Below are 10,287 nucleotides of genomic sequence, written 5' to 3'. Positions count from 1 at the left end.
ATTCTGTAACTGTTTAATTGCCAGGGCAGTTTAGTACAGTTTTTCTTGGTATACAAAGGGACTTTCTCTCCAGTACTTGAAAGCATGGTTAATGTTGTGAAATTTTTTTGGGTTTTTTTAAAGTTTATTTATTTATAAAAATAACTAGAGATATTTTAAGTTTATTTATTTATAAAAAATAAATAGAGAGAGAGAGAGAGAGCACGAGCTGGGGAGAGGCAGAGAGAGAAAATCCCAAACAGTTTCTCTGTGGGGCTCCATCTCATGAACCAAACTCAAGAACAGTGAAATCATGACCTGAGTCGATATCAAGAGTTGGACACTTAACCGACGAACTGACCCAGGTGCCCCTATTGAGAAATTTGCTATTGAGTTATATGTCACTTCCTCAGTTATAAGAATTTTACTCATATAGGAGGGAACCAGGTAGAGGTTATAACCTGTTCAAAGGAAGATTCAGAACATCACAAATTTATATAGTGTGTAAAAAAATGCTGAAGTGAATTTCAAATGGAGGCAAAAACCATGTTTTGGGGGAAAGAGAAAGAAGTCGATTATATCTTTACCAGAGAGGACATAATTTGCCTACCTATCAGTTACCTACAATTTAAGGAGAAGGCAGGACAGCTCAGACCATGAGCAGGATTAGACCAAGCCAGCCAGGAGGATGGGTTATATGGTCAATGCGTAGATTTCTATCGTCTTTTCAACAGCTCGTGCTGGTGATCTTTGGGAAGCTAGCTACGGACACACATGTATACTCATACAGGTGACAAATACGTAGACTTTAAATTTAATTGACCTCATTGATTCCTAACAAACATCACGTACAGGTTCACTAGGAGGGGAACAAAGATAATCTCGGGGCATCAGAGGACTGAAACAGTATTTAAGACTGAGCTTAAAATAGCACATTGGCATGATTGTAACTAGAATCATCTAATAGCTATCAAACCACTAAAAGAGAATTTTGGTTTGTTTATTCACCGCTACTATTCCAAAATCTTTATTGTCAAATGGACAGTGGGTCGTTCATAGTTGAGATTTTTTGGTGGGGGAACAAGTGGAGTGTATTATGTTTCTATATAACGAGAAACATACTAATCTCTTAATAATAATAAAAAAATCCTGATGATTCCTTGTTTGATTAAGGAATGCAGTCAAAAAATAAGGTTACTGCCATTATCTGCAAGAGTGACAGGCTGGCAGGACAATCCTAATCCTTCTAATGATTTTTCAGCGATGATTTTGAGTTGCCACTAGGTGGCACTGTTGCGGCCTTCGTAAATGTTGCAGGTGATTGGCTGTCCTGAAGGACGTGGAAGTCCCAGCAGGCCAGACTTGATTCCTAGCCCTTGCCCTTGACTGTTTGTTTGCTCACTCATAAAAGTCTACTCAAACCAACAATAGCTCTGGTTCCGATACAGGGATTCTGAGAGCTGTGATTCTTCCTAGTTGTCTGGAGCCAAACCAATGAAACCCAAGCATTAGCCTTCCTCCCTTCCAGTGGTCAGCTTGCTTGGTATTGTGCATACTTACAAAGCGTATGTCCACCCAGGACCCTGCCGAGTCGCCCACCTGACAGTTCTCTCCTTAGCTGCCACTCCATTGCGGTCACTGCCAAGGATGCCTGGGCCTGGTTCCCCTAATGGGACGTGTTCCATTTTGGAAGCCAGAAGCAGGACTGTGAATATGGAGTTCCTCGGACCCCTCTGTCCCTTCATGCTCCACAGCATTACAACCCCATGCTGAGGGACTGGTGTAACGAACTTGCTGCAGGATTGGTGTAACAAAGGAGTTATAACTTCAGACTGCATGCTCAATATGCATTTGCTGACCATTCAGGGCAAAGCCACCCAGGAGCCTATGTTACAACCTACAGGGCTAGAGTTTTGACGGATGGGTACGTTGAAGTTCCTATCCTTGATGCTCCTTCCTCAGTAATGGCTACTTCATAACATCACCTCCATCTTCTGACTTCTGCCATTCAGCTCTCCACTCACAATTCAGGGAATCCAGCCCTTACCCACAGAGGTTATTCTCATCCCAGGATCCCTCCCTCTTCTGCTACCAGAATATTTCTCTAAGTTAGAAATAGCCATTCTAGGGTAATAGCTCCTAGGGGTCCCAGGCAAAGAGACAGGGGAGGATGGAAGAGAGAGTAGGAAGGAGCTCCAATGGCAGAGACACCAGATCAGTGTAGACGTCTGACGTTCCAGGTCTCCTATGATGATATCAGCCCAGACAACCACTCCCACTCTGTTCCCTGTTAAGATCGTCCGGTATCATAGTTTGCAGGTATGCCCCTTTCTTCAGATTGTCAAATGGACTGCTGAGAAATTAAACACAGACTTGTAAGGAACACATTTGGGAGAGCATGCAGCCCTCTCAAGACAACCAGCAGTTAACAGAGCCAGCGGAACGTAAACAGAGGTTGCAAACCAGTCAGGACCAGCATTTGTGTCGTGTTTGGCTTAAAGGCTTACGCAATTTGTTTAAAAAATGAGCAACATTCAAAAATCAGGAGATGTTACTGTAAAACTTCACCGTTCCACCTTTTCTACCCAAACCAGAGCACTGGCAGTATGGGTTCCTCATCCTGGATGACAGCCATCAGCTGGAGCTGAGTCTCTGACCGTCCGGAGGAGACAGGCTGTCCTCTCTGCCAGTTGCTACTCCCCTCGTTCTTCTCACACCCCACTGCCTTAACTTAGTTATAATACTCACCTGACCACAGCAGGGCTGAGGTTTTGCAAAGTCTGATCTAAACTCTCGAGGAGTAAAGAAGATTTGTCCAGCTATCCCATTAGTTATAAGAGGTCCCCTCTCATGGCAATAGAATCAGTACTTGACATTGTACATTTGGTACCATTGGTTCCTCCCCTTCGCCTTCGCTCCCCCATTCCTTCCAAATGGGCTTCTTCCAGTTTTCACACAACGTTTTGATGTCTCAGTTGATGTTGATGTCTCAGCGTTGTTGCAACGCAAACACTTCTGCCATTGTTAGGACTGACCATCCCTCTAGTTGTCAGCTTTGGACCTCTTATCCTTCCCACTTATCATCTGACTCGCACCAATGTCTTTTTGCGTTAAAACAAACAAAATGTATATAAACCCATTTCTTAGTGAGGTGTCTCAGAAGGCTCTTCTCTTAGCTACACGGACATCCCGTGGATGTTGGAGCAGAAGTGAAAGGGGCAGTAGATGTTCAGGTGATAGAGCCGTAAGCTTGTGCAACCTTGAATAAACTAACCAGCCTCTTTGATGATCAGTCTTCGCATCCGCGAAATGGTGTGCGACACGTTTCCTTATCTTTGGATTCAGAAATAAACGGGCGCACTGTATTAGGGACGTTTTGAGAAACATTCTAGTGAAGATTCAAAGTCACACAGCATTGGCCTAATAGAAATGCTGTCTGTCAATGAGGAGGAATAGCTATAATTAAGGAATTCTAGGCAACTTGAGGGTGGCTTTCATGGACAACGTTTTCCAGGAAGCGAGAGATACAAGTAAAACTGAAAATATGTACCACAAAGTTTAGTTTCATCTCACATTTGGAAGAACAGAGAGATTTAAAAGATTGTTTTGGTTAAAGAAATTTGGAATGAGCCTGGGTGGCTCAGTCAGTTGAGCATCTGGTCTTGATTTCGGCTCAGGTCATGATCTCTCTGTTTGTGAGTTCGAGCCCCACCTCCGGCTCTGTGCTGAGGGCGCAGAGCCTGCTTGGGATTCTCTCTCTCTCTCTCTCTCTCTCTCTCTAACCCTCCCCTGCTCATGCTGTTCCTCTCAAAACAAATAAATAAACATTAAAAAAAAATAAGTTTGGAATGAATAAGAGTAATCAGAAGTCATTGGGTATTAGAGGGATGGTCTAAGTCATAGAACGAAGGAAGGAGATTCTTTTGGGCTCCTGGGTGGCTTATTCAGTTAAGCATCCGACTTTGGCTCAGGTCATGATCTCACAGTTAGGGGGTTCGAGCCCCACATTGGGTTCTGTGCTGACAGCTCAGAGCCTGGAGCCTGCTTCAGATCCTGTGTTTCCCTCTCTTTCTACCCCTGCCCACTCTCTCTCTCTCTCTCAAAAATAAATAAAAATTAAAAAAAAATTTTTTTAAAGGAGATTCTTCTGAAGAATGAGCAACAGAAACTTTTTCTATTCACCTCTTTGTTGAATGGCAAAGCAGGGTCAAAATCAGAAAAGTATTGGGTAGATGCTTCAAGAAGGGGCTAGTAGAAAATACTTCTGTTTTCTGTGATGTGATTTAATACAATTGGTTAATGGATTGGCATTGTTGCCATTTTAAAATTCCAGCCACTGTTAGGATTAACCATCTCCTTAATCGTCAGCTATCTTTGTGCATAAAACAGACGAACAAGTAAATAAAAGGAATTTCCTGTGTTGACTATTCTTACTCCATCCCAAGGAACCAGTGGTACAGGAACACATCCAGAAATAATTGGTAGAAACTTTAAACTTTTGTTTTTAGGAATGTTTTTAAAGTTTATTTATTTATGTATTTATTTCTTTAGAGAGAGAGAGCATGTGCACGCGCTAGGGGCAGAGAGAGGGAGAGAGAGAATCCCAAGCAGGCTCTGCACTGTCAATGCGGAGCCCGACGCGGGGCTTGAAGCAACGAACAACCGTGAGATCATGACCTGAGCTGAAATCAAGAGTCAGACGCTTAACTGATTGAGCCACCCAGGCGCCCAGTAGAAACCGTAAAGTGAAATAACTGGAAACTGTGTGTGTAAAATAATATAATTATAGCATGTCGTAGGAGTCACCGTAGAGTGACCTCTTGCTTATTTTGAATGTGTCAAGCAAAATGTTTTCACTCCATGCTGATTTCATACTGCCCAGAATCAAATCCATTATTTCAGGAGCCCCTCTTGACGGCTAACTCCGTGTTGGGTTCTGGGACGATGAACTCAGAAAGACTAATTTTCTGGGTTTCAGAATGTCACAGTCTATTGGAAATGCAAGAATAGGGGCCCCTGGGTGGCTCAGTCAGTTAAGTGTCTTGATCTGACTCTTGACCTCGGTTCAGGTCGTGATCCCAGGGTCGTGGGATCGAGCCCCACCTCAGGGACTCCACGCTCAGGGCAGAGACTTCTTGAGATTCTCTCTCCCTCTGCCCCTCCCCCCTAATCACGTTGTCTCTAAAATAAAAAATAAAAAAGCATTCTCACTTAAAAAATAAATAAATACAAGAATAACTCTGGAACAATGTGGTAAGTGTTATAGAATCAGCATGTGGAATTTCAGAAGATGAAGGGAACTTGAGGAGTCCTCACGGAGAAAAGGCTACTCAACAGTGATTAGGAATTTCCCAAACAAACAAAGGTACCAGGGCAGTGCAGACCCAGGCAGGCGGGAAGTGTTACGTGTTCACGTAATAAAATGTTAACGTGGCAAAGTTATGACACTAGAAGCACGTGACATCAGCACAGGCTTCCAGAGGTGCAGACGCACCCGTTTTTTAGAACTAGTATCTGGGGGCTTCTGGGTGACTCAGTCAGTTAAGTGTCCAACTCTTGATCTCAGCTCAGGTCGTGATCTCACGGTTCATGGGTTCGAACAATGGACTCTGAACTTGGGATTCTCTCTCTCCCTCTGTCTCTGCCCCTCCCCGGCTCCCGCTGTCTCTATCTCAAAATAAATAAATAAACTTTAAAAAAAACCCAAAATACTAGTATCGACGCTGAAACAAGTAGCCAAACGGAGTTCTCCATTCGCTTGACGCGTTTCTCCGATTTAAATGATATATTTTAAAGACCTCTAAATGATTACTATTGTCTAATTATTTCCCTGTAGTTCTGTTCAGAAACATAAATAGCTATCTTTGTATCACCTGTCTGGTTTTCTATTTATAAACAGAAAGAAAACCCACTGTATCATTTTACATCGTGTAAAAATTACTTCCTTGGCAGTCTTGGTGGATGTGTCTGGAAGTGATACATGTTTTAACCCAACCATTTATAAAGTGGTTTATGAAGTGGTTTATAAAGCTAAAGAAACCTTGAAACCAGAGGATCAATGATATCAGTGCTTTCCGAGTTTTTCCCTAAAAGAAAAAAAAAAAAAAAGCAGGGAGCAAAGTGTGAACTTTTAATGAGAGCATTGTGTGACTACAGAATTTTTTGGAAGTTTCAAACTATATTAGAACTTGATGAGAATTTCACATTGGAGGCCATAAAATGTATCCATATTTTTAATACAAAATGCTTATTTATTTACTTATTTATTTATTTACATTTTATTTTGAGAGAGAGAAAGTGCGAGCCCGGCAAGGGCAGAGAGAGAGGGAGAGAGAGAATCTTAAGTAGGCCCCACACTCAGCATGGAGCCTAAGGCAGGACTTGATTTCACAACCACGAGATGCTGACCTGAGCCCTCAGCAGAAATCAAGAGTCAGAGGCTTGGGGCGCCTGGGGGGCTCAGTCAGTTGAGTGTCCGACTTCGGCTCAGGTCATGATCTCATGGTCCGTGAGTTCGAGCCCCACATCAGGCTCTGTGCTGACAGTTCAGAGCCTGGAGCCTGCTTCCTATTCTGTGTCTCCCCCTCTCTCTGCCCCAACCCACTCGCATTCTGTCTCTGTCTCTCTCAAAAATAAATAGACATCAAAAAAAAAAAAATACAAAAAAAAAGTCAGAGGCTTAACTGACTGAGCCACGCACGTGCCCCCAAATACATTTTTACCCGAAATATTCACTGTTCACTAAAATTGATGGTTCAGGAAGATGATTCTTGCTTTTACCTGGGGCCTTGAATGTAAGCCTAAGGTATTAATTATTTCTGAGGGAAAAGTACTTCTGAGATTCATGTTGTGAGTGATAAATGTGGTCTCTTTGACTTCTCCACTGATGCCCGGAGAAGACACACTGAAAGATGCTAAAAGGTTAAAATTCAGAGAAAGCACGGTTGTATTTAGCAAAAAGAATGAGTTTTTAGGCCTAGATCTATGCTTGGATTCTAGGGTGCGACTGTCTCGTCTTTGGTGCAAGACACGTACTCAACATCTTTGAGCTACAATATCCTAACCTGAAAATGTAACAAATAATAATCAGTTTACAGGGTTATTTTAAGGATGGCATGAGAAAAGGATGTAAAAGGGCTTAACACACTGCTAGCCTAGATTAGGCAATCAATAAGTAATCGCTGTTGTGATTATCATTTAGATAGTAATACAAGCTCTAAATTACTTTTTTTTTTATTTCTCATCAGTGGACAAAATACTTATCTTTATACATAAATCAATGTAATAGAAGAAAAACTAGTTTTATTGCCAATAAAAGCAATTTGGGGGGGGAGGATAAAATAAAATCATTACATTTTTCTTCTCAATTACTGCGAGTTTATATTCCTTTTTTTTTTTTTTAAATAGCTTTAATGTTTATTTTTGAGACAGAGAGATACAGAGTGCAAGTGGTTGAGAGGCAGAGAGAGACGGACACACAGAACCAGAAGCAGGCTCCAGGCTCTGAGCGGTCAGCACAGAACCCGAGGCGGGGCTCAAACCCACGAATCGTGAGATCATGACCTGAGCCGAAGTTCAACGCTTAACCAACTGACCCACCCAGGTGCCCCTGTGAGTTTATATTCTTAAACTGATGTCACACGCCCCCCCCCCCTCCTTTTTCAGGGAATTTAAATAAAAATCTTACAACTGGTGTTTCTGAAAGCTAGGTCTGCGTATAGCCAAAGCACCAAGAACCTTGTTAAAAAATGCAGCTTCCTAGACCTTCTGAATCAGAACTCTGTGTGGCCCGGACTTCTAAATTAAAAAAGAAATAAAGGCCTTGCTAAACACAAACATTAGGAGTCACTGCAGTAGTTTTCTCTGGACTCCCAGTTTTCTCTGGACTTCCCTGGTTCTGACGCTGAAAGCCCCATGTCCTGTGTTCTGATACCTCCCCCTTGGCCCACGCCAACGTGGGTCGTCAGTCACCCTAAAAACAGAACTTATTACCAAGATCTAGCTATGTAACAAAGACAATAGAGCGTTTGCAAAGCATTTAAATTAAGCTTTTGGAAAACAAGAAAAGAGATTTAAGTAACCATTTCACGAAGATGATACTTCGTAAAGAACACCGATTCACTCCTGGTGTTAGGCTGCCCTCTGGTGGAATGTTCTTTCAACTACAACAAAAGGAGAGCGGATCATTCAAGTGAATTGGATTTTTTTTTAAGGTTTTGTTGTTGTTGTTTTATTTACTCATTTTGAGAGAGACAGAGAGAGAGAGAGAGAGAGCACGAGTGGAAGAGAATCCCAAGCAGCCTCTGCACTGTTAGCTTGAGCTCAAGCCTCATGCGGGGGCTCCATCCCACGAACCATGAGATCACCGCCCAAGCCAAAGCAAGAGCCAGAAGCTCCCCCAACTGAGCCACCCAGGGGCCCCTCTCTTTTAAAGTTTGCTTATTTCCTTTTCTATCAGGAATGGAATATGCTCTACATAAAGTTTCTCCTTTGATATTAAACACACAGAGGAAGCTCTCTGTAATGTACTTAATCTCAGGCTGTGAGCCCAAGCCATATAGTCCCCTAGTGGGGAAAAAGGTTACTCACTGTGCCCTTGGTATGCAAGTTCTCTTAGTTGCTGGTAGGGAGATTCTGCTTCGTGTGAAATCTCGAACGAAACAGCTCACGTAAAGTCGAGTCTCTCAGTGCTGGTCTGTGTATCCGCCTCAGCCCTCACACACTGGTGTCCCTGATTTCCATGTGTTTTCCTCCTTTGCTTCCTTCCGAACCCTGATGGAGTGTGATCAGAGAATCCTTCCTGAATCCATTTCATAAGTAGCAACTCTTTGCGTGATACTTTCTATGATCCTTAGCCTGCATTAGTCCTCTCTAGATCAGTCAGCCACACCCAACATCTCTCCTCTCCCTCTCTGTCTCTCTCTCACCACCAATTCCACTAGAAACAGGCGGGGACTTTGCCCATATTGTTTACTGTCATATCGGCAGCATCTCGGAGAGGACGCCCAGTAGGTCCCGGTAGGTGCACAGTATGTATTTATTGAACGAACGAATGAATGGTCAGTTTTTAATAAGCATAACGCCAGCTCTCTGAGAAACAGCCCTCAGCCAGACACGGTGCATGTTTCCCTGCAAAGAAAAGTTTCAGTTAAAGGAAGTCACGCTGCAGTCGTCGTCCCACTTACCTAATTCCACAAACTGGAAATAGAGTGGTAAGGACGGGGGGTGTCGCTCACAGGCCCAGGCAGGCCCGGCACAGGCTGGCTGTGAAGATGGTGTAGGGCCCCGAGCGCCAGGCTGGGCTGCAGTCCTTTGGAGTCGCCTCAAGCTGGGTATAAACTAAGTTGGGCAACAGACCAGGAGATCACAACTAGGAAAGCCTCACTAGGCTTCAGGGTGACCGGAAGCAATCAAGGAAACAATAGGCAAACGGGATGGCAAGCGCGTGGCAGGACGATTAGAAAGCGCCCAGTTCCAAGGCCAAGCTCCACGATGGTTGGCACCAAGAAAGAGAAGCATTTCCGTGCGGTGGCGGTTACATCGGGACCTCCTCGCCTCGTAAACGTGGGCGAGTCAAGTCTTGCTTTATTTTTCTCGCCTTGTCATCAGGATGAAAACAGGAGATCATCCGGGTAAAGTCACACGGCGAGTACGTGGTCAGCGTGGGCTGTCTGGCAGGTGCACGCAGACAGGCCCCTTGTGTACTCCTTGTGTGCACCTCTGTATAAAATCTCCACGTCGAACATTCCCGATGTTCACTGGGTCATTCCCATTCTTCTCAGATGTTTGCGGGTCCTGCTAACTTTTATCCGATAGCTTACAACTGGCCAGAAGATCAAACATGGCAAAGAAGGCTCGCTCTACAACTTTGGAGGACTTCAAGATTCGTAGAGTATCCTTTTATTTATTAGTTGAATATACTAGCAGACATGCTTTCAAATATAGGGACTTTATAATTTTACTGTCTCTTCCTGAGCTTGTGTGAAGAGAGTAGGAAATCCATGTGTGTTTTCTCTTTTTATTCTTATTCTCTTTATTCAAAATCAAAAGACCAAAATAAAATTAACGAGATGTCCTTCTTACCTCGTAGTTCAAAGGAATCTTTATGGCCGTTCAGAAAGGCAAATTGCCAAGGGAAAGTTCCCTTCATAGAAATATCCTATAGTCCTCATCCCCAATTACGTTGATTACTTGCTACCAGACTCACAGAGAAAACCGCTTTTCATTCCAGCAACATTTTATCATTTCTTTATGCTGTGCTAATCACAGTAACGTAAAATTTATCTACAGCTAAGAGTTTAGCCAAGA

The sequence above is a fragment of the Lynx canadensis genome, chromosome B1, assembly GCF_007474595.2.
Source record: "Lynx canadensis isolate LIC74 chromosome B1, mLynCan4.pri.v2, whole genome shotgun sequence".
Classification (NCBI taxonomy): Eukaryota; Metazoa; Chordata; class Mammalia; order Carnivora; family Felidae; genus Lynx; species Lynx canadensis.
This window is presented reverse-complemented; position numbering follows the sequence as displayed.